The sequence below is a fragment of the Ovis canadensis genome, chromosome 3 (genome assembly GCF_042477335.2).
Source record: "Ovis canadensis isolate MfBH-ARS-UI-01 breed Bighorn chromosome 3, ARS-UI_OviCan_v2, whole genome shotgun sequence".
Classification (NCBI taxonomy): Eukaryota; Metazoa; Chordata; class Mammalia; order Artiodactyla; family Bovidae; genus Ovis; species Ovis canadensis.
The window spans coordinates 211897445-211920980 of NC_091247.1; the positions used below are offsets into that span (position 1 = coordinate 211897445).

General features: G+C 36.8%; 1 long non-coding RNA gene across 1 annotated transcript; it reads right to left on the reverse strand.

The window, feature by feature from the left end:
• Positions 1 to 12953: 12953 nt before the first annotated feature.
• LOC138438335 (uncharacterized) lies at positions 12954 to 23334 on the reverse strand. Its single transcript, XR_011256294.1, has 4 exons — positions 21458 to 23334; positions 18183 to 18315; positions 17050 to 17185; positions 12954 to 13457 (listed from the first exon to the last, which is right to left on the reverse strand). It is a non-coding gene; the product is annotated as an uncharacterized lncRNA (long non-coding RNA).
• Positions 23335 to 23536: the final 202 nt, after the last annotated feature.

Consider the following 23536-nt stretch of genomic DNA (forward strand, 5'->3'; position numbering starts at 1 on the left):
CTATAGAACGCCAGACTCCTCTGTCCATGGAATTTTCCAGGCAAGAATACTGGAGTGCATAGCTATTTCCTTTTTCAGGGAATCTTCCTGACCCCAGAATTGAACTCACATGTCCTGTATCTTCTACACTGCAGGTGGATTCTTCACTGCTGAGCCATCAGGGAAGTCTAAGACACCAGTATGCTTTTTTCTATTTTTCTGGTTTTTTGTTTGTTTGTTTTGGTTTTTAAGTATTTATTTCATTGTTTTTTAAATTTTTTTCAGCTTGATTAAGATATAATTGACATATCACACTTTGTTTAAGGCTTATAACAGGGTGATTTGATATACACATACACTGGGCTGTGATTAGGACTTCCCTGGTGGTTCAGCAGTAAAGAATGTACCTACGATGCAGGAGACATGTGCATGAGACATAGGGTCAACCATAGTAATGCAGTCCTCATTTCACATAGTTATCATTTTGTGTGTAGATGTGGTGATAACTTTTATGATGCACATTCACTGCTGCTTTCTAGTATATGGTACAGAATTGATATCTATAGTCATCATGTTGTACATTATACCCCCAGAACTGTTATCACCAGAACTTATTAGTATCACTAGAATTTTGTAATCATTTTAACATTTCCCCCCATTCTCACTACCAACCACCAAAGTACTCTGTACAGTTCACCAGTACTGGTGAATGAATATTATTCTTATGTCAACACTTCTGTTCCAAAAGTATAATTCACATAATAATGAAGTGGGTGGTTATTAGACAATCAGTAGTCAAAATATTTCCACCAAAATTTGTCATTTACCTTTATGTACATCTGGACTGGAAACAGATAATATTCAGTGAGACTGACACCCAGGAAGGAAAAATATATCGAATTGACACCCAAAAAGGAAAAATATTTCAAAATATATCAAAAGTATCAAAAGAATTGAATCATATTAAAAATTACTCTCTAAAGTAGGAACATAAGTAAGATTAAGTACTATAGCCATCCATCTTCCTAAATTTTGTTTGAAATATTATAACAGTTATATATTTATATCAATTCATGAAGCAAAACTCAGATGCCAGTCTTTATAACTTTACTTCAACAAAATAAGCATTAAAATACTTTTTTAATCTTCAACCTAGGTCAAGTCAGATCTGATTCATTACTTTCAATGTAACAATATTTACAAACATATAATTATATGCCTGAAACTAGACTGAATAGAAAGGTTGCAGAAATAAACAACTGCACAGTCTAATGGGGAGACATGTATGTAAACCAATTATTTCAGAATAAGGTTATGAATTTTCTGAATAATAGATTCTAGTTCTAGTTCTTAAAAGTTCCCATTAAAAATCTAAGACTAAAAGACCAATAGAAAATTCTAGCTGTATAATCTGTGGCCTCGTGGAAGGTTATGGATTCTTACCTTGGCATGTCCACATACTTTGGCAATGATAGGGATGTTTCCTTGGCTTCTGCATCATTGATTTCTCTGTGTTTTGCATCTGTTCAAACATCCTATAAACAGGATAATCTATCTTTGAATGAGATGAAAAGAGACATCACTTGATCAAAAGCAGTCAGTGCCTACAAGCTGTGGCACTAAAGCAAAGCCTAGAGCTGTGAAACCACAAAGGATATGGTTGAAGAGTGAGAGGAACTTCATTATTCAAATAAATGTTTTCTTTCAAGATGGTTTCATTATTTACAGAAGAGTTGTGACATCACTACAATGTTACCATATACCCAACACTCCACCTCCTCTATTATTAACATGTTGCATTAGTACATTTGTCAGAACTAATGAGTCAATATTAATATATTGTTTTTAATTAAAGTCTATACTTTATCCACTTTTTGTCCAGTACCTCTTGCTTAGTATTTCCTAAGACCTTTTTATATTCAAGGATCCATCCCATTCAGGGTACCACAATACATTTAGTTCTGATATCTCCTTAGGATATCTCTAGTGTGATAGTTTCTCGCTTTTTTCCTTTTTTTTTTTTTTTTAACTTTGACAGTTTTGAGGAATGTTGATTAGATATTTTCCAAAATGTTCCTAAGCTGAGGTAGTCTGATGTTTTTCTCATCATTATACTAGGCCATACATTTTCAGAGGGCTTCCCTGGTAGCTCAGATGGTAAAGAATCTGTCTGCAATGCAGGAAATCTACGTTTTGATCCCTGGGTCGGGAAGATCCCCTGGAGAAGGGAATGGCAACATTCCGGTATTCTTGCCTGGAGAATCTCAGGAGCAGAGGAGCCTGGTGGGCTACAGTCCGTGAGGTCACAAGAGACATGACAGAGCAACTGACACACCTAGGTTTCTGGAGGAAGACCACAGGGATAAATAATCATTCTTAGCACATCTGATGAAGGGTACTTTGATCAACATAACTATTGAGGGTGACTTTGATCATTTGACTATAATGGTGTTCATCAGGTTTCACTACTGCAAAATTACTCGCTTTTCCCCATGTCCACACAGTACTCTTCAGAAGGAAGTCAAAATGCTCAGCCTGCACTTCAGTGGAGATTTATGCTCCACCTTTTGCAAAAGAGACAATCTACATAAATTATTTAGATTTATTCTGCAGAGGATGTTTGACTAGTGTTCCCTTTACTTATTCATTCAGTCATTTATATCAGTGAAAGTTATTCACATTCATTTTATGTCTTGAGGGACAATCTAACGTTACTTTATTTTATTGTTTCACATGGTTCAATCTTTGGCCATCGGGAGCTTTTCAGTTGGCTCCACAAGTTTATGCTGATGCTGCCAAATCTAATATGTTACAACATGGATTATGCTAATCTCTTCCTTTGCATTTCTACAACCTCCCACTTCAATAGTGAGAATCATGGTTATCAGCATCACCAGTAACTTCCTTAATTTTTCGATTCTAGTATACGAGCTTTGCCCCTCCCAAGACATTTGGTCCTGTCAAAAACATCCATTGAGACATTTGGTCCATGATTCATTAAATAATACAAACATTAACTTCATTAAAATGTTTTTAGAATTATTTTTATTGTAATTCATTGCCAGTTATGGATTTCATGTTTTTACTTTCTTACCATGAAGTTTGTCAGGGTTACTTTTAAGTCAATAAGTGATTGCTCTCAAGTGTATACAGACCTGGTTATTGGTTTTATATTTGCAGTATCTGTTAATAATTTTGTATATACAGATTTTGTCACCATCTTTGTGACAGTGTTTTGTGTTGGTGGCCATATTCGAGTGTGAATATAAAAAATCTGGGCAATCATTTTTCATTGTTTTGCTATTCACCTTTTTTTCCAAATTGAAGAATGGTGAACTACCATCAGCTGTTGAAATTTGCAATTCCAACTTTCTGTTGTTCATCTTGTGGTTGCCATTTAATACTGATGTGTAAACATTCCAAATTTCTGGTGGAAGTCTTGGAGCTTTTGATCTTCTTCTGCCTCTGCCTTGCTTCCATAGACTCATACCTTCTAAACATAATCCACTAAGTCATCTAATTTTTCTTCTACCTTCTCCATAATGTATTTAAAATTTCATTTATGTCTTCTAAGGGCAGAAATAGAACTCCAAACTGCGTGGATGAACACTTAGTGTGTTGGCTATTAATAACTATAGTCATATACTCATGCTGCTGCTAAGTCGCTTCAGTCGCGTTCAACTCTGTGCAACCCCATAGACGGCAGCCCGCGAGGCTCACCCATCCCTGGGGTTCTCCAGGCAGGAACACTGGAGTGGGTTGCCATTTCCTTCTCCAATGCATGAAAGTGATATGCTCCCCCAAACAAGATTTTTTTGCCACAGTGATTGTGAAAAATAAAACAAGCATCCTTTTCCTTGTTCATCTGGTAGAGTCAAGTTGTATTTGTATTTGCAATCTCAGAACCCATCATGCACAGTGATTTATCTCACAATGTTGAGGTTTATTTCCTGTGCAAACACAGGTGCTTTCTCCTATACATATCTGTAAGTGTCTTCTTACTTTTTCATTGTTAGTGCATAATTCAACAACATAGAAAAATCCAGTGCTACTCCATACACAGCGAATAACTGAGTGAACTCTGTTGGGGTCGTCTTGAAGATGTCATCACTGAATAATGTATACTGGCACTGAAATATCAAATATTGTCTTAAGTTGTATTACTGTAAATAAGATTTTTTGTGTGATTTTTGAGCACTGGAATCATGCATAAAAATCCCCATATCTGGTCACTTTATACTCCTCTAATATTTTAATTACATGCAATGAAGTTAGGTTTGAAAGTCTGTGTCTGTTTTGAATTCTATTTACTGTCCCCATTAATGAATTTCTGGTCTGAATAACAGGACCTCTTCATCATGATGGGTAGTTCTTTGAAGTACATGTGATGATGTTGCATTTGATTCTTCTTCTATATGTCATTTCAACCCATTCAGGGTTTTTCTTACTTCCCCTTTAACACCAGTGCTGTGCTGGTGTTTTCCTGTCCCATCTTGAATGACTGTAATATTAGCCTACTCCTGGCAGCTGTACATCAGGCTTTAAAGATTTTGTTCTCTTCACAGCATCAGTGCATCTTACTCCTATCTCTGTTACAGAAAAGGAAATGGTACCAAAGACCATTAAAATATAGAATTTGCTTTTCTCTTTGTCAATAACTATATCTGTCATATTCCACTAAGAATTTTCAGGTAAAGATGTTATATTGCCAAGCAGCAGCAGAAGGGTTACTTTTTTCCTTTTGTAGCCATTCAACCAGTGATCACTTGTTCACCATAGGGAAAACCTTACTAATATCTCATGAATTTGACACCCAGTTTTTCTGGGCTGATAAGTCAGTAAGTAGGCATCAGATAAGAGCATGGTAGTCCACACTGATTCACAGGTATGCAGGAAGTTTTCACCAGAAAAATCCCTCTAAACAGTGGTGGATGCTTCTCACAGTTTGCTACAATCATGCTTTTGTAGGACATCCATTCAACATCACTATTAATCTAGGTAATGGGATAGTTGTAGGGGGGTTCATTAGATGCCTGGTATCCCCTCATGGTGATTTTTACTCTACCTCCATGTCATAGGAGAGCCACACCCATTCTCACTCATCCTAAACAAGTAAAACACTTGTCCATTTTACAGAGTAGACTTCATTATCTTTTTAATTTGCATACATTAAAATTCACTTTTTCTGCCATAAAATTCTGTGAGCTTCATGGGTTTTGACTAAAGCATAACGTAATGAACACACCATTACAATATCATGCAGAATAGAGGTTCATTGCCCTGAAATATCCCCTGTGTTTCACTTTTCAACCTTACTTCTCATGCAAACCTTGACAATATTTACCTTCTTTACAGTTTTGCATTATCCGGATAACACATCAATGAAATTATGTAAAATAGAGCATTTTCAAACTGATGTCTTTTAATACGAAATATGCATTTCAGATTTATCTATATACATTTGTGGCTGGATAGCTCATTCTTTTTTATCGCTCTTTCCATCATCTGAGTACCATACTTTGCACACTCATTCAGCTATTGAAAGACATCTTGAGTGCTTCCAGTTTGCGGCAATTATAAACCAATCTGCCATAAACATTCATGTGCAGTTTTTTTGCGGATATAAGTTTTCAAATCAGTTTGAAAACTACCTAGAACGGTAGTTGCTTAATCATATGATAGACTATGCTTAGTTTTATTTAAAAAAAAAAAAGCCAATTGTCTTTCAATTTGAATGTCTTTGCATTTCCACCAGGAAAGAATGAGTCCCTGTTGCTTCCCATCCTCATTAGCAATTGGTATTGTCAGGACTTTTGATTTTAGCATCCTAGCAGGTGTCTAATGGAAGTTTAGTGTTATGTCAGTTTGCATTTTCCTAGCAACAGGTGATGCTGTGTATCTTTTCATGTGCTCTTTCCATTTTTATATCTTCTTGAGTGAAGTGTCTTTTCAAATCTTTTGCCAATTTTTTGATTGAGTTGTTTGGCTACTTTTTGTTGAGTATTGAATTACTTACTCTGACTGCAAGTCCTTTAATGAGATATGTATTTTGCAAAAAAAAAAAATGTTTTTTTTTTCTGCTTTGTGACTTAAAAGTGTCTTTAACAGAACAGAAGTTTTTATTTTAAATGGAGCCCATTCCTTTTTCAACTGAATTGTATTTGTGTCTTTCTCAAAAATGAGTTGACTATATTATAAGGTATCTAGTTTGGGGGTTTTCATTTGGTTCTGTTGATCTATATGTCTATATGTTCACCAATACCACTTTGTCTCGGTTATTTTGGCTTTATAATAAGTCTTGAAATCAAGTACTGTGAGTCCTTCAATTTTGCTCTTCTTCCTCAGCATTGTGTTGACTGGTCTAGAACTTTTTGTCTTCCTACATAATTGGAGTTAGTTTGTTGATCCCTATGAAAAGGTTCGAAGAGAATTTGTGATTACAGTCTATAGATAAAGTCAGAAGGAATCAACATCTTTACAGTAATGAGTCTTCCAATATGTGAACATGAAATATCTCTCCATTGATCTAAATCTTCTTTGATGTCATTCATTTTATCAGTGCTTTATAGTTTTCCACATATAGATTTGTACATATTTTGCTTGAGTTATATCTAAATATTTCAAATTTTGAGCTATTGTAAATGGTATTTTTAAATGTTAAATTCAAGTTGTTCATTGCTGGTATGTATGTATGAAATTGACTTTTTATGTATTAACCTTGAACCTTGCAAATGTTCTGTGCTCACTTCTTAGTTCCAAGAATTTTTTATGTTGATTCTTTTGGGTTCTCTAACTGGATAGTTATATCATCTGCTAAAAGATATAGGTTTATGTTTTGTTCTCTAATCTTTATGCCTTTTATTTCTTGATTTTCTTGCATGATCTAGAATTTCTAATACAATGCTGAATAGGAGCAGTAAGAGTAGACTCCTTGCCTTTTTCTTGAGCTTAAAAGGAAAAGTACCTCACCATGAAATATGATGTTAACAGTAGATTTTTAAATAAGTGTTGTTTATCAAGCTTTTTATTTGCTCAGAGTGCTTATGGGTATTGATTTTGTCACTTGTTTTTTTCTTCCAGCTGACTTGATTACATGTTTTTTCTCCTCAGCTTATTGATATATTGGATTATATTTATTGATTTTTGAATGTCCAATCTGCTTTGCAAACCTGAAATAAAACCCAACTGTCCATGATGTATACTTCCTTTGTAGATTTTTGGATTTCATTTGTAAATTTTTTTTGACTGTTTTGTTGGTGTGTTCATGAGAGATATAAATCTGTGGTTTTACTTTTTTATAATGTTTTTGTTCTACTTTCAGTAATATTGGCTTCATAGAATGTCTTCTCAGGAGGTGTTTTCTCTGTTTCTATTTCTTTTATGAGATTGTGGACAATTGGTACTACATCTTTCTTACAACTTTAGTAGAATTCACCAGTGACATCATTTGGCCTTGTTTTTTTTTTTTTAATGGTTTAGAAGGATGCTAGTAATTGACTCAATTACTTCAATAGATGTGGACTATTCAATTTATCTATTTCTCCTTGTATGAATTTTGGTAATTTGTGTATTTCCAGGAATTAACACATTTTATTTGTTATCAAATTTGTGGGAATAAAATTGTCTCTGGTATATCTAGGTTACCTTTTCATTGCCATGAAATCTCTTAATTCTGATATTGGTCATTTCTCTCTTCTCCCTTTTCTTCTTATCCTGATTGGAGTTTGATGAATCTTATTGATACCAAGGTTCTTAATGAATCTTATTGAAACTAGCTTTTGGTTTCCCTGATTTTCTCTATTGTTTTTCTGTTTCATTTATCTCTGCTCAAATATTTACTATTTCTTTTTTAATCTGTGTCTTTGAGGTTTAAAATATTCTCCCTTCTCTAGTTCCCTAATGGGAACGACTTTAAGCTGATTTTAGATCTTGCTTGCTTAAGTGTATCCATTTCACGACATAGATTTCCCTCTAACTACTCACTGCATCTCACATATAGAAGTATAATAATGGTGTTTTTCTACATGATACAGTTATTCCTATCTTTGGAATTTATTTTTGAGGAAAAACCAAGGAAATTACAGAAAGAGTGAATGTGTCATGTATGTTTGTGTGTGTTAGTCACTCAGTCGAGTCCAACTCTTTATGACGCCAGGAACTGTAGCCAACCAGGCTCCTCTGCCCATGGAATTCTCTAGCAAGAATACTGGAGTGGGTTACCATTTCTTTCTCCAGGGGATCTTCCCCACCCAGGGATCGAACCCGGTTTCTCACATTATAGGCAGATTCTTTACCCTCTGAGCCACAAGAGAAGACCAAATGTGTAATAACAGAAATTAAATATGACTTTTGTCTAAAGTCAAGAAGACAAGAGGAAAGAAATGAGGAATTGTATTTGGAAAAAGAGTGATCTGATTTTGGACATAAGTTTGAGATGCCTATTAGACATCCAAATGGAAATGCTTAATATACATTTAGATATTTGTAACTGTAACTCAAGAAAAAGAACTATATATGAAGCAGAATGAGCTCACTCAAAGAGTGTACTTACAGTGCTAAGTACTGTCCTTGAGAAATTCCAACATTTAGAGCTAAAATAGAGAGGAAGCAAGTATGTGAGATTAAGAAAGGGTATAAGAAAGCTGTGGTACATATACACAATGGAGTATTACTCAGCCATTAAAAAGAATACATTTGAATCAGTTCTAATGAGGTGGATGAAACTGGAGCCTATTATACAGAGTGAAGTAAGCCAGAAAGAAAAACACCAATACAGTATACTAGTGCATATATATGGAATTTAGAAAGATGGTAATGATAACCCTGTATTCGAGACAGCGAAAGAGACACAAATGTATAGAACAGTCTTTTGGACTCTGTAGGAGACAGAGAGCGTGGGATGATTTGGGAGAATGGCATTAAAACATGTGTAATATCATATATGAAATGAATTGCCAGTCCATGTTTGATGCATGCATGATGCTGGATGCTTGGGGCTGGTGCACTGGGATGACTCAGAGGGATCGTACAGGGAGGGAGGAGGGAGCGGGGTTCAGGATGGGGAACACGTGTATACCTGTGGTGGATTCATGTTGATGTATGGCAAAACCAATACAATATTGTAAAGTAATTAACCTCCAATTAAAATAAATAAATTTATATTTTAAAATAAATAAATAAAATTTTTAAAAAAGGGTAGCTGAGGATGTCAGAGAAAAAAGAAAGAGATGTGTTCGGAAACACAGAGAAGAAAGTTTTTATTAAGCAAGAGGTGGCAAACTATGTCAAAGGATGCTGAGAGGTCAAGAAATACAGGGATAGTTAAATGGCCATTAACTTGGCAATGTGGAAGTCCCAAGTGATATTGATCAGAAATAATTTTGTGAAGAGAAGAGAATGGAATGAGTTGAAAAGACAACAGAAAATGAAGAATTTGAGAGTGTGTATTTAGCCAAATCTTTTGACAAATATAGTGAGAAGAAGGAAGGAATAATGGAATAATAGCTGGAGGAAAATATATGATCAAGGAAAATGATTTTATTTTAAATATGGTGGACCTTAGAGCATGGGGTTTTCATTCCCTTAGGTTGCCTTTTTTTTTTTTTTTTTGATGATGGAAATGAATCAGTGAAAAGATAAAAATGAATACTGCAAAAAAGGGTGGATGAGAAATAATTGTAAATGTAATGTTTTCAGAAAAATCAAGAGGAGATGGATTCTAGAGTACAAGTGGTGGGCTTGGCTTTTTACATGAGCAAAAATATTATTTCCTCTGTAACAGAATAGAGATTATTCTATGCTTTGAATTCTAGACACACTTAGTTTAATTTTGGCCAAGAGTTGTGTGCAAATTTCTAAATTATTCTTTTCTACATCAAAGAAAAGTAACAATGGAAGGATAACCTTTCCTGGCAGCTTACTTCCTCTCAAACAATGCTTATGGCATTTCTCTGAAGTATTTTGAAAACTGTGGTTCACCTAAAATTGTATCAAATATGCTTTCCTGATTTGACATTTTGCACAAAAAATAATAATTTAGATCAGCATGTGTATTAAGTAGATATGAATCAGCAAACTAAGTGGTTGAGAGCCAAGTGTATTGCCAAAAGAATTGCTATGAAAAAAGAGAAGGTTTGGAATTAAAGGAAGGATCCTTTCAAGACTATTCTTCAAGGGGCTATAAGGGATTAAGGGGGAAATAGGGAGCAGAATATGGAAAAGAAGTGAAGAAAAAGGATAGTAGTTTTAAAGGAAAGGAAACCATAATATTATAGCAATAGAATTTATGGTGTTAATTTTAAAAAGCAGAGTAAGAGCTAAAGGTTGACCCCAATATCATTCAGATTCCAACATTACTCTTCATGACCCCATGAACTATACAGTCCATGGAATTCTCCAGGCCAGAATACTGAAGTAGGTAGCTGTTTCCTACTGCAGGGTGTCTTCCCAACCCAGGTCACCTGCATTGCAGGCAGGTTCTTTACCAGCTGAGGCACCAGGAAGCCCAAGAATACTGGAATGGGTAGCCTATTCCCTCCGCAGCAGATCTTCCTGACCCAGGAATCCACCCAGGGTCTCCTGCATTTCAGGTGGATACTTTACGAGCTGAGCTACTAGGGAAGCCCTGAAAGAAAGGAAATAATGACATTATAGCAATAGAATTTATGGTGTTAACTAAAAGAGCAGAGTAAAAAGCTAAAGGTTGACCCCAATATCATTCAGTTACTGTATGAATTTTTATATCTTTTTACTTAATATATGAATATTAAAGTTATCTTTGTAAATATAAAGGATAACTTTGTTTTAATCTTTGGATTTAGATCATCTAGCAGAATGCCTAACAAATGTAGCTTTAAAACATACACTAATGATAATAGCAAATGAAGCAACTGACAAACAACTAATCTCAAAAATATACAAGCAACTCCTGCAATTCAATTCCAGAAAAATAAATGGTCCAATCAAAAAATGGGCCAAAGAACTAAATAGACATTTCTCCAAAGAAGACATACAAATGGGTAACAAACACTTGAAAAGATGCTCAACATCACTCATTATCTGCTGCTCCTTGGTCGCTTCACTCATGTCCGATTCTGTGCGACCCCATAGACAGCAGCCCACTAGGGTCCTCTGTCTCTGGGATTCTCCAGGCAAGAATACTGGAGTGGGTTGCCATTTCCTTCTTCAAAGCATGAACGTGAAAATCAAAAGTGAAGTCCCTCAGTTGTGCCTGATCCTTAGCGACCCCATGGACTGCAGCCTACCAGGCTCCTCCATCCATGGGATTTTCCAGGCAAGAGTACTGGAGTGGGGTGCCATTGCCTTCTCCTTCACTCACTCATTATCAGAGAAATGCAAATCAAAACCACAATGAGGTACCATTTCACGCCAGTCAGAATGGCTGCTATCCAAAAGCAATAAATGCTGGAGAGGGTGTGGAGAAAAGGGAGCCCTCGTACACTAGGAGATCAGCCCTGGGGTTTCTTTGGAAGGAATGATGCTGAACCTGAAGCTCCAGTACTTTGGCCACCTCATGCGAAGAGCTGACTCATTGGAAAAGATGCTGATGCTGGGAGGGACTGGGGGCAGGAAGAGAAGGAGACGACCAAGGATGGCATGACGGACTCGATGGATGTGAGTCTGAGTGATCTCCGGGAGATGGTGATGGCCAGGGAGGCCTGGCATGCTGCGATTCATGGGGTCACAAAGAGTTGGACAGGACTGAGTGACTGAATTGAACTGAACTTACACTGTTGGTGGGAATGCAAACTAGTACAGCCACTATGGAGAAAAGTGTGGAGATTCCCTAAAAAACTGGAAATAGAATTGCCTTATGACCCAGCAATTCCACTGCTGGGCATACACACCAAGGAAACCAGAATTGAAAGAGACATGTGTACCCCAATGTTCATCGCAGCACTGTTTCTAATAGCCAGGACATGGAAACAACCTAGATGTCCATCAGCAGATGAATGGATAAGAAAGCTGTGGTACATATACACAATGGAGTATTACTCAGCCATTAAAAAGAATACATTTGAATCAGTTCTAATGAGGTGGATGAAACTGGAGTCTATTATACAGAGTGAAGTAAGCCAGAAAGAAAAACACCAATACAGTATACTAGTGCATATATATGGAATTTAGAAAGATGGTAACGATAACCCTGTGTGTGAGACAACAGAGACATAGATGTATAGAACAGTCTTTTGGACTCTGTGGGAGAGGGCGAGGGTGGGATGATTTGGGAGAATGGCATTGAAACATGTATAATATCATATATGAAACGAATTGCCAGTCCAGGTTCGATGCATGATACTGGATGCTTGGGGCTGGTGCACTGAGATGACCCAGAGGGATGGTACAGGGAAGGAGGAGGGAGTGGGGTTCAGGATGGGGAACACGTGTATACCGGTGGTGGATTCATGTTGATGTATGGCAAAACCAATACAATATTGTAAAGTAATTAACCTCCAATTAAAATAAATAAATTTATATTTTTTTAAAAAATACACTAATGGAATTGACAAAGCCCAGGGAATGTAAAGAGCAATTTGTTCTTTTAAATATACAAATGATTAGAGCTAAGAATGAAAATGATGAGAGAGGTATTCACCTACTTGGAAATAGCAAAAATAAAGATTTTTATAATTTACTTAAATGACATTATTAAAATAATATTGCATACTTATAATATTATGGAGATGCCCATCTCCTTCAACCATTTAAACCACTCTCTCAGGGCTATTATTCCCATTTTACAGGCGAGGAAACTGAGTGGCAAGGAGAATGAGCAACTTAATGTAGTATTGGAGCTAGAATTTATATCCATGTTATCTGATGTAGTGTCTGGACCCTTCAACATGTTCTTTCATAATTTCTATGTATACCTGTGGCTGATTCATGGCAAAAAACAACAAAATTCTGTAAAGCAATTATCCTTCAATTTAAAAAATAAATTAATTAAAACAATATTCCCGAAGATACTTATTCTACACCACCTAAATGTCTTTATTTAATTTTCCTTCATCCTAGGAGAAACTTTACCAGTGAATATTCACATCTGAATAATCATCATTTTTGATCACCTACTGTGAATCTGGTTCAGCCAAGAATGACATTCTCCTGATTACAGATTACTGAGGAAGCAACGTTGTGACAGGCAAAATAATCAAAAATAGCATTAGAAAATTTAGGGTGTCTAGGCAAAAGAGAGCAGAACAAAGTGGTCTTTGTACAGCCATAAAAGCACCGAGTCACGTGATTGTTGCTCTTCGGTTGCTAAGTCCAGTCCAACTCCTTGTAACCTCAGGGACTGCAGCATGACAGGCTTCTCTGTTTTTCACCATCTTCCAGAGTTTGCTCAGATTCATGTCCATTGAGTTAGTGATGCTATCTAAATATCTCATCCTCTGCCGCCCTCCTTTGCCTTGGGTCTTTCCCAGCATCAGGGTCTTTTGCAATGATTCAAGTGGAGGCTAGACCAAAAGAGAAATACATTAGGTAGAGAATGATCCTCCATAACTGTCAAAAAAGAAAGGAACAATAAAGAAAAATACCAAAAACCAAGTGTAAGTCATGTGTACACTAAAACAAAAATTGAAGACAAGTAACACAGAAAACATTTGAAATGTATGTGTCAATTAAGGAACCATAGTCTTAAAATACAAGGGGTTTTTTCTAATCAGTTAAAAAAATAGCAATATAAAACTAGAAGAAAACATGAGGTAACAATTTATGAGAAAAGAAAATATATTGTCAATAAGCATTAGCAAAAAATTCATATGTGTATAAATAAACAGTCCATCTGAGAGCATTAGCTGTCTCTCCATTTGTGAGAAAAGCATAGTTAATACAAAGTCAGAGTGAAAAAAAAAAAAGAAAACAAAACCTCACCAAGATATGTATCTAACCATATCAAATTATTTTATCAATTTCCAAATCTGACTTTATTTTTTCCTAAATAAATCATCTTAAAACGTACTAGAAGTCCTCATTGTATAATTGAACACTAGATAAAGTACACTTGCATTAACTGATCTAAAAGAAAAACTAACATTTCATAATAAATGGTGGGGGAGGAGAGGTAAGTAGGCTTTATCTTGAAAAATAAAGTACGATACTGTTGGAAAATAGTTTATCTTATATTTAAGATTTAAGCTACAATTGTATATATTCAATAATTTTTAGAATGGAAAGAATTAAGTGTTGAGGTTTTAGGAGGGCCATTATTTTTCAACCTGATTTTATAATAGCAGAGTAGCATAACTCTAGCTCTTCTTTGAGTTTTACAACATAATCATATAATGTGTCACTTTTGCAGAAAAAAGTAGAATACCTCTCTGATTTTATTTTTATTGAGTGTCTCTTAATACTTCAATATTCATTTCATTCTCCTTTGAAGCAGCTGCTAATCTTAGTGGCCCTGTTGATTTTGTATATTTAAAGTATTAATTTGTATAATTCTGTTGTTCTCCCATTTTTCAGTAAATTTGCCTATGATTTAAACAAATTTCTAATTTTATTTAAAGAAATCTCAAAGCTCTCAGAAAATCTTAAATGCTTTGAAAGCAAGGTTATTTTGCATAGCACACTCTGTGCATTAAGTTTTAGCATCTGCCAGCTGGTGAAATACAGTCAACAACTTCCTGGATGTCATGACATAGATGGAGGCTAATGCCAGGTGGGAAGAGCAGGTGCATGGCAGCCAAATTGCAAGTGTCAGCTCATCAGTGAATAATTTTGCTTCTATTGCTTTTGACATTTATTACTTTCCTAGACAGCCTCATAACTGCAGTGATTCTGTGAATGAAAGTTTGGGGACATTCTATACAGTATGTTAAAATCGAAGATGCTTTGACATAATTCTTAAGTGATTCTCACAGCTTTAAGGTGATGCAGTCAAGACAGACATAATTATTTCCACTATATACTTGACTTAGAAAGGTTACAAAATTTGCTTGAATTCATAGAATCAAGGTATTGAATTCATTGAATAAGGTAACTGAGATTTCAACCTAATTCAGTTCTTGTGCTAAAGTCCTGTTTAATCCAATGTATTATACTGCCACCAAGGGGTACGAACTTTTATACACATACATCTGTAAATAAGCAGGTTATTTCCATTCTTATGAATTGGGGAATATTGATGATCTCTTTACTTGTCTATTAGCAAAGTAATTTTTTCCTGTGTACCAGGGATGCTCTTCTTTAACGTTCACATATTTCTGAATTTGTATGATTTTATGCTTTAGATACACAAGGAGAACTTAATTATATGAAAAGTTTAACATGTATATAGTAGTTATTTTATCCAGGGTATTGTATCCTAAAATTTATTAACCTATTATTATCATTCTTACTTTAATAGGAATAATAATTAAGATTTCCAGGAGAAATATCAATAACCTCAGATATGCAGATGACACCACCCTTACGGCAGAAAGTGAAGAGGGACTAAAGAGCCTCTTGATGAAGGTGAAAGAGGAGAGTGAGAAAACTGGCTTAAAACTCAACATTCAAAAAACTAAGGTCATGGCATCTGGTCCCATCACTTCATGGCAAATAGAGGGGGAAGCAGTGGAAAGAGTGACAGACTTTCTTTTCTTGGGCTCCAAGATCACTGTAGATGGTGACTGCAGCCTTGAAACTAAAAGACGCTTGCTCCTTAGAAGGAAAGCTATGACTGATCTACACAGCATATTAAAAAGCAGAGACATTACTTTGCCAACAAAGGTCCATCTAGTCAAAGCTATGGTTTTTCCAGTAGTCTTGTATGGATGTGACATTTGGACTATAAAGAAAGTTGGGTGCCAAAGAATTGATGCTTTTGAACTGTGGTGTTGGAGAAGACTCTTGAGAGTCCCTTGGACTGCAAGGAGATCCAACCAGTCCATCCTAAAGGAAATCAGTCTTGAATATTCATTGGAAGGACTGATGCTTAACCTGAAACTCCAATACTTTGGTCACCTTCTGTGAAGAACTGACTCATCTGACAAGACCTTGATGCTGGGAAAGATTGAAGGCAGCAGAGGCAGGGGAATGGGGTGGGGGAGAAGAGGATGACAGAGGATGAGATGGTTGGATGGCATCACTGACTCAGTGGACATGAGTTTGAGCAAGCTCTGGGAGTTGGTGACAGGCAGGGAAGCCTGGCGAGTTGCAGCCAAAAAAAAAAAACAAAAGAGCAAATGGACTCAATATTGTAATAAATTCAATAAAGACCTTATAATCAAAAATATCTTAAAAAAAAGAGAGACAGAACTTGAATACAGGAGAGCAATAGCATGTGTATGCTCATTTTTTAATACTTTACTGAGATCAGGTAAATACCCTTAAAGTAAATAACAACACATGTCTCAAAATGATAGAGACTTTTGGTGAAGAATGATTTGTCTGCTCTTAGAATTTCTCAGTAAAATACTCCTGAATATATATGACTTACGGAAAGTCCAGTGTGTTAGTCACTCAGTCATGTCCGATTCTTTGCAACCCCATGGACCGTAGCCTGCCAGGCTCCTCTGTCCATGGAATTCTCCAGGCAAGAACACTGGAGTGGGTTGCCATGTCCTCCTCCAGGGGATCTTTTCAACCCAGAGATTGAACACATGTCTCCTGCAATACAGGCAGATTCTTTACTGTCTGACCCAGCTGAAAGTCCTGGAAAGTCCAGCATGGTACCATAAATTAAAATTTAAATTGAATATGTGTCAGAATATGTCAGAAATTTCTAGAGCTATGTAGTTGATGGGATATATTCATCAAGTTCCTTCATGACTGGCAGTTTTCCCACCTGAACATGACACACAGAGTTTGGGGAAGTGACCTAAAGGTAGTTTTTGAGCACTTCTAACCACAGTCTTTAAACCAGGCCTGGAGGATTGAAGGAGAAACTGTCCAGATGAAAAAAGCTTTGTTGACTTAGGAAATGGCACAAGGACAGTGCAGAAAGTCAGTGAAGAGTCCCTGCTTGAATTGAGGATTCCTTTGCACACTTGCTTCACCACAACTCTGAGATGGAATAAGTAAGTCATAGAATTCTCACAACTGAGTGTAGAAGACAGCTCATACCTCCATTTAGAGAGCTGGAATATAGATTTCAGCAAAAAGCCCCTTTGCTTGGGCTTGGTCTTGTCTCTGCTGCCTGCCTCCTTCTCTGAATTGAATCCACAATTTCTACTGGCCTCAAGAGGCTGCTGAGGTTTACCTGTGGAGAAGAGTAGCAACATTTGGTAACACCATCAGTAAGAATTTTCATATCACTACATGATCAAACTGTTCTCCAGTTTTATATTAAAGAAGGTTGACAGTTCTTTAATGAAAACATCCAAAAGCTGAGGGCTCTCCTTTCCAATTTAATAGCATCCCATCTCATAGCAAGATATAACTCAATTCAATGAAGAGAAAACAGGAAAAAATATGCATTTTGTCAACACACTTTTCTGTGCAGATGACAAATAACATTATAAAAACAAAAAGAAGAGATATGTTACTCTGAAAAGTATGTATTTCAGCTAACCCCAAATTTGAAAATTTTGAGTGTTTGGAATACTTGAGATAAAAAGAATAGACATCAAAAATTTCAAAGATAATGCTGAAAGGAATAACAAGTGAATACTCTCCTCAGACACTAAACATGTTTCAATATTTAAGCAAGTTTTCTATGTGAATCTGACATGAGACAGATAAATGAAACAAAAGAGATCATCTATAAATGTATTATTTTATATTACTATTAAGTTTCTTTTAAAGATGATGAAATAAATTGATGGAGAAAAAAGACGTTGCTCAGGGCCTTGAGTCAAATGGATGAAAGTTTTGTGAAATAAAATATTTTATTTTTTACTAAACATCAAAGTCATTTCTGGAGAAGGCAATGGCAACCAACTCCAGTACTCTTGCCTGGAAAATCCCATGGACGGAGGAGCCTGGTAGGCTGCAGTCCATGGGGTCGCTAAGAGTCGGAAACGCCTGAGCGACTTCACTTTCACTTTTCACTTTCATGCATTGGAGACGGAAATGGCAACCCACTCCAGTGTTCTTGCCTGGAGAATCCCAGGGACAGGGAAGCCTGATGGGCTGCCGTCTATGGGGTCACACAGAGTCGGATACGACTGAAGTGACTTAGCAGAGAGTCATTTCTGAATGAATGAACTCTATACATGGGTATAAATTTAAAAGGAATATTCTAGGAATACCATTACCTTATGCTTGTCAAGGGAAAGGCTACCCACTCCAGTGTTCTGACCTGGAGAATTCCATGGACTGTATCGTCCATGGGGTGGCAAAGAGTCAGACAGAACTGAGCAACTTTCACTTTCACCGATGCCTTATAAGCTAAGAAAACATTAAAAAAAAAAAAAAAGTTGATGTATGGCAAAACCAATACAATATTGTAAAGTAATTAACTTCTAATGAAAATAAATAAACTTATATTTTTAAAAATTGCATAATAGAAAAATGGCTCACTTAAACTCAGTATATTGAACTATATAGATGAAAATAACTAAATTTTAAATGGAACAATAATTATCCAGAATTTTCAGGACTATTGATAATGAATTAATACTTCAATTTTTTTTTAATTTATTTATCTACTTTTGGCTATGCTAGGTCTTCATTGCTGCAGGGGCTACTCTGTCATTGCAGTGCACAGGCATCTTACTGTGGCGGCTTCTCTTGTGGAGCATGGGCTCTAGGGCAAGAGGGTTTCAGTAATTGCGGTTCCCATGCTCTAGAGCACAGGCTCAATTGTTGTGGCAATGGGCTTAGTTGCTCCATGGCATGTGGAATCTTCCTGGATTAGTGATTGAACCCTTGTTTCCTACAGGCAGGTTCTTTACTGCTGAGCCAGCAGGGAAGCCCCAGTACATCAGTTATATAAAGAACTCAGGCAGGATATGAAGGGACCAGGGGATTCCCTGATAGCTCAGTTGGTAAAGAATCCACTGGCAATGCAGGAGACCCTGGTTCAATTCCTGGGTTGGGAAGATCCTCCAGAGAAGGGATAGGCTACCCACTCCAGCATTCTTGGGCTTCCCTTGTGGCTCAGCTGGTAAAGAATCTGCCAGCAATGTGGGAGACATGGGTTCAATCCCTGGTTTGGGAAGATCCCCTGGAGAAGGGAAAGGCTACCCATGCCAGTACTCTGACCTGGAGAATTCCATGAACCATATAGTCCATGGGGTTGCAAAGTGTCGGGCACGACTGAGCAACTTTCACTTTCACTTCATTTTCTGTGATATCAGTGTTATAAATGTGTTAAGATTCATTTTGGCCAACCTGGATGCTCAGACAATTGCTCTTTTTGTTTATAACTCTTCCATGATCTCCCTCCCAAAGATTTATGTTTAAAGAGAAAGTTTTTCTGAGTTAAAAAAGATTTTCTTTTAATGTTAAATACTCTGTCCTTGTACATTGCTCTTCTGCTTCTGGAACCTCAAAACAAAGTTTCTAAATAACACTTACAAATTGAAAAGAGAAACATTAACATTCCAATAGATTTATGGGAAAAAAATTTTTAAAAAGGAATAAAATGGGAAATACAAATAATAATTCAATTGATGAGGTACAACTCAATTTTATTAATCAAAGACAATAAAATCATACTCTCAGTGAAGTTATATCTACAATGCTCTATCAAATTAACATGAAAATGATGCTAAATTGTATCCTTTAACTGTTCTGAAATAGTTTGTGGTCATGTAAGTTGTTTTAAAAATAATTTGGCAATAAATAAAGTGATAATAAATCATTACTTATTGTTGTATAACTCGCTATTAGTTACTTAGGATTTTAGATGTTTAAATAATTTGGCCAAGAAGTTATACTCTTAGGAATGTGTATCTTTGTAAAGATTTATTTGTTTATTGGCTGTGGTGGGCCTTTGTTACTGCACCCAGACTTTCTTTAGTTGTGACGCGTGGGCTCAGTCATTGCAGCTCAAGGGCTCTACAGTGCTGGCTCAGTAGTTGTGGCACATGGGGTTATTTGCCCCACAGCATGTGGGATCACCCTGTACCAGGGATCAAACCAGTGTCCCCTGCATTGCCAGACAGATTCTTAACTACTTGACCACCAAGGAAGCCCAGGAATCTATAACTTTAAGAAATCATAAATGTAAAAACAATTTGAACAGGTACATTTATTGTCTCAATAATTATAAAAATAAACACGTGGAAATACTCTGTATCCAACAATAAGAGAATGATGAAGTAAACTATGGGAAATTCAACTGATAGAATATGATGCAATCAATAAAATCATTGTTTCTGTTCAGACACTCAGTCGTGTCCAACTCTTTGAGACCCCATGGACTGCAACATGCCAGGCTTCCCTCTCCTTCACCATCTCCTGGAGCTTGCTCAAACTCATGTCCATTCAGTTGGTGATGCCATCCAACCATCTGATCATCTGTCATCCCCCTTTCCTCCTGCTTTCAATCTTTCCCTAACATCAGGGCCTTTTCTAATGAGTTGGCTTTTTGCCCCAGGTGGCCAAAGTATTGGAGCTTCAGTTTCAGCATCAGTCCTTCCAAAGAATATTCAGGATCAATTTTCCTTCAGGATTGACTGGTTTGATCTCCTTGAAGTGCAAGGGACTCTCAAGAGTCTTCTCCAACACCACAGTTCAAAAGCATTAATTCTCAAGATAACTACCCAACCCCCCCCACTGTAGAATGATGAAACTTAGAAATTAAAAATCAGATAATGTCGTGTCCAATTAGAAAATTATAAGATGGCCTTGGCTTTTTTGGCACTGTTTTGGAGATTTTTCTTTCATTTTCTTATGGTCACAGAGTGGCTTTGATGAGGTTGGTGTCCTGTGATGTTCCCACCTCTCCAACAGAAAAATATGCAGTCCTGACTGTGACTGCTGCGTCATCTCCTAGCAATGTCAAGGTCTAGCTATTCCTGTCAGTTGGGGGCAGCATTTCATACATTTCAAAGGCAGCTTTTGTCCTTCTCACAATAAGAGAAAACTAGCTCCAGGTGAACTGGATACCCAGATCAAGAATCTGACTATCTGACTGGAAGATATAAAAGACTGTGTACAGGACATCTAACTTACTAAAAGTCTCTCAGCAAATATTTACAGAGACACTTTCCAATGAGATAATGTATGTCTTTTGTCAAGATTCCCTCTTCCCTAGAAAACACTGATTGGCCACCAAATAAATTTTCTATCTTTTCTTACTTTCTCACTGGACTATCCTCCTTTCCTGCACATTTATTTTTTTCGCTTAAATATTGAATGTTAGAGTAACATTCCTTTTCATGAAAAATTCCATATTTGGCTAGTTTCAAAGGCTGTGACACTGTATTTTTCTTGCTTCTAATGTTTGACCCCTAGTAGATGAGGCTGGTGTAGAGGTTTGTGCAGGATTCCTGGTGGGAATACTATTTATGATTATTCTAAAGAAAATGAAGTAAGTAGAAATCTAACAATATGTCTATAAGATATGAGTCCTAATACTTACAAAATGGTAATAAAAGATGGCGTTTCCCTCGTAGCTCAGTAGTAAAGTGCCGGGGTCTAGCCCCGGTGGATCCAGGGAATTTGAAGGTGGGGACGGAGTCGGCGTCTTTGGAAAAATACATATTTAAATACAGATATATAGAGATATTAGAAACGGATAGTGTAGTAGGAAGATTAGTGGAGAAAAAGAGGCTGAATAACTTGGATTACGTGGAATTGCATCCATGCTCCTGATGAGAATTCAGCCAGAAAAGCGGGAGCAAGAAAGAAGCGACATGGGGGAATCACTCTTTCTGGAAACTGATCCGATTTCTTTATTTTTGGGTTTGCTTATATACCTTTTGTTACACATAGGGATGAATACAGAGTCACATGGGAGTCAGCAGTCCTGACCTTTATCAAAATCAGGTGCTTCACATAAATGTATGAAAAAGGTACATCATCTTCTGGCCATGAGTGAGACCTGCTGACATTTTATGATCCTTTCTTTCTGATAACCAAAAAACTTATTTCTTCCAAGGGTGTTTTTTCTTAAACCAGGCACCACCCTCCAAATAAAGTTACATTCCTATAGGGTGAGGGTGTAGTGAGTTACAATCAAGAAAGGAATTTATTTAACCCAAGGTTAACATGATTAGTCTTAAAGGTTAATACTTATTTCTCCTATATGCTTAAAGGTTAATACTTATTTCTCCTATATGTTAGTTATATTCATTATAAGGGTAGGGAACATGGAGATTTAGCAGCAAACATCAGCCCAACAAATGAAAATCCTTTCACCAATGTTCCCCTTAAGATCTATTTGGTCTTAAGATAGTGATAAAGCTACATTTTTACATAACAAGGACACAGTGATTTATGACAAAGCACAGTGACCTATTACAAAGGAGAAAATTCATTAACTCAAAAAGTCTAGTATTGCTAACCTTAAAAACTACTATATTTCCTTTTCTATAGTCCAAATATATTGATTAATATATTTCCAGGTGCCTAAGGATATGGAGGCCTGGCGGTAATCATTGACTCAACAAGAAGAAAAAGCCCTGTGCTAATTAAGACTCTCAAAATACTCCAAAACTCTCTGTGCTATTTATGGTTGAGAGGTAGTAAACAGTCATGTGGCAGGAGTATGGATAATCCTGTCACACAAGCTAGTCTGTCAGCAGAGAGGTTTGACCTGAGACATCCTTGTCCCACCCAGAGCAGGGAATTAGCAGCAGTTATTGACACAACAAATGAAAAACCCTTCACCAATATAATTCCTAACCAACCCACTATACTAATAATTTCTAACTCCCCAAAAGAATTTGCCTTTAGTAAGTCTAAAACATCTTGTGCCTCTCAGGTTGGGAGGCTGTAATCAATCACATGTGGCCTTAGGAACCTATACAGGTGGGCTAGATAACCTTCAGAGGAGTCCGTAAGCTGAAACACTCTTGTCACGCCCAAGAATTTTTATTGCCTTGGAGCTGCACGTTTACTCCTTCTCTGAGAGAAACGGTTATGGGGGAGAGCCCCCGTAAAGTCAGAGGTGTAGGTGAGAGCATAAAACAGACTCTGGTTTGGGGGTTAGATGCTCAGGAACAGGGGGTCTCCTGAGGCTTGATCACGCCTTTGCGTATGCCAAGCCTCCTTCCTCATGACCTTTGCCATGGGCGGAGTTCCTCACGCTGGCTCCTGGCAGTAAAGAATCTGCCTGCCAATGCAGGAGTCGCAGGTTCAATGCTTGGGTCAAGAAGATCCCCTGGAGAAGGAAGTGGAAACCCACTTTGGTATCCTTGTCATGGATAGAAGAATCTGGTGGGCTGTAGTCTGTGGGGTCACAAAGAGCCAGACATTACTGAGCAGCTTAACAACAATAGCAATAAAAATATATAAGAAGACTTCAATAAAGAGATAGATCAAGTTCATGGAATTTTGTCAATAGGCTCCAGTAGCATGAGGTGGGCTTGTGAAATATTTAACAGTTCTCTTGTACTTCAGGAGACATGTGTCTTAATCATCTATTCATATATTTTATTTAAAGGAAAGTAACTTCTTTTGATTTGACAGGATGGGATTCTTTAGAATGGACTGTAAT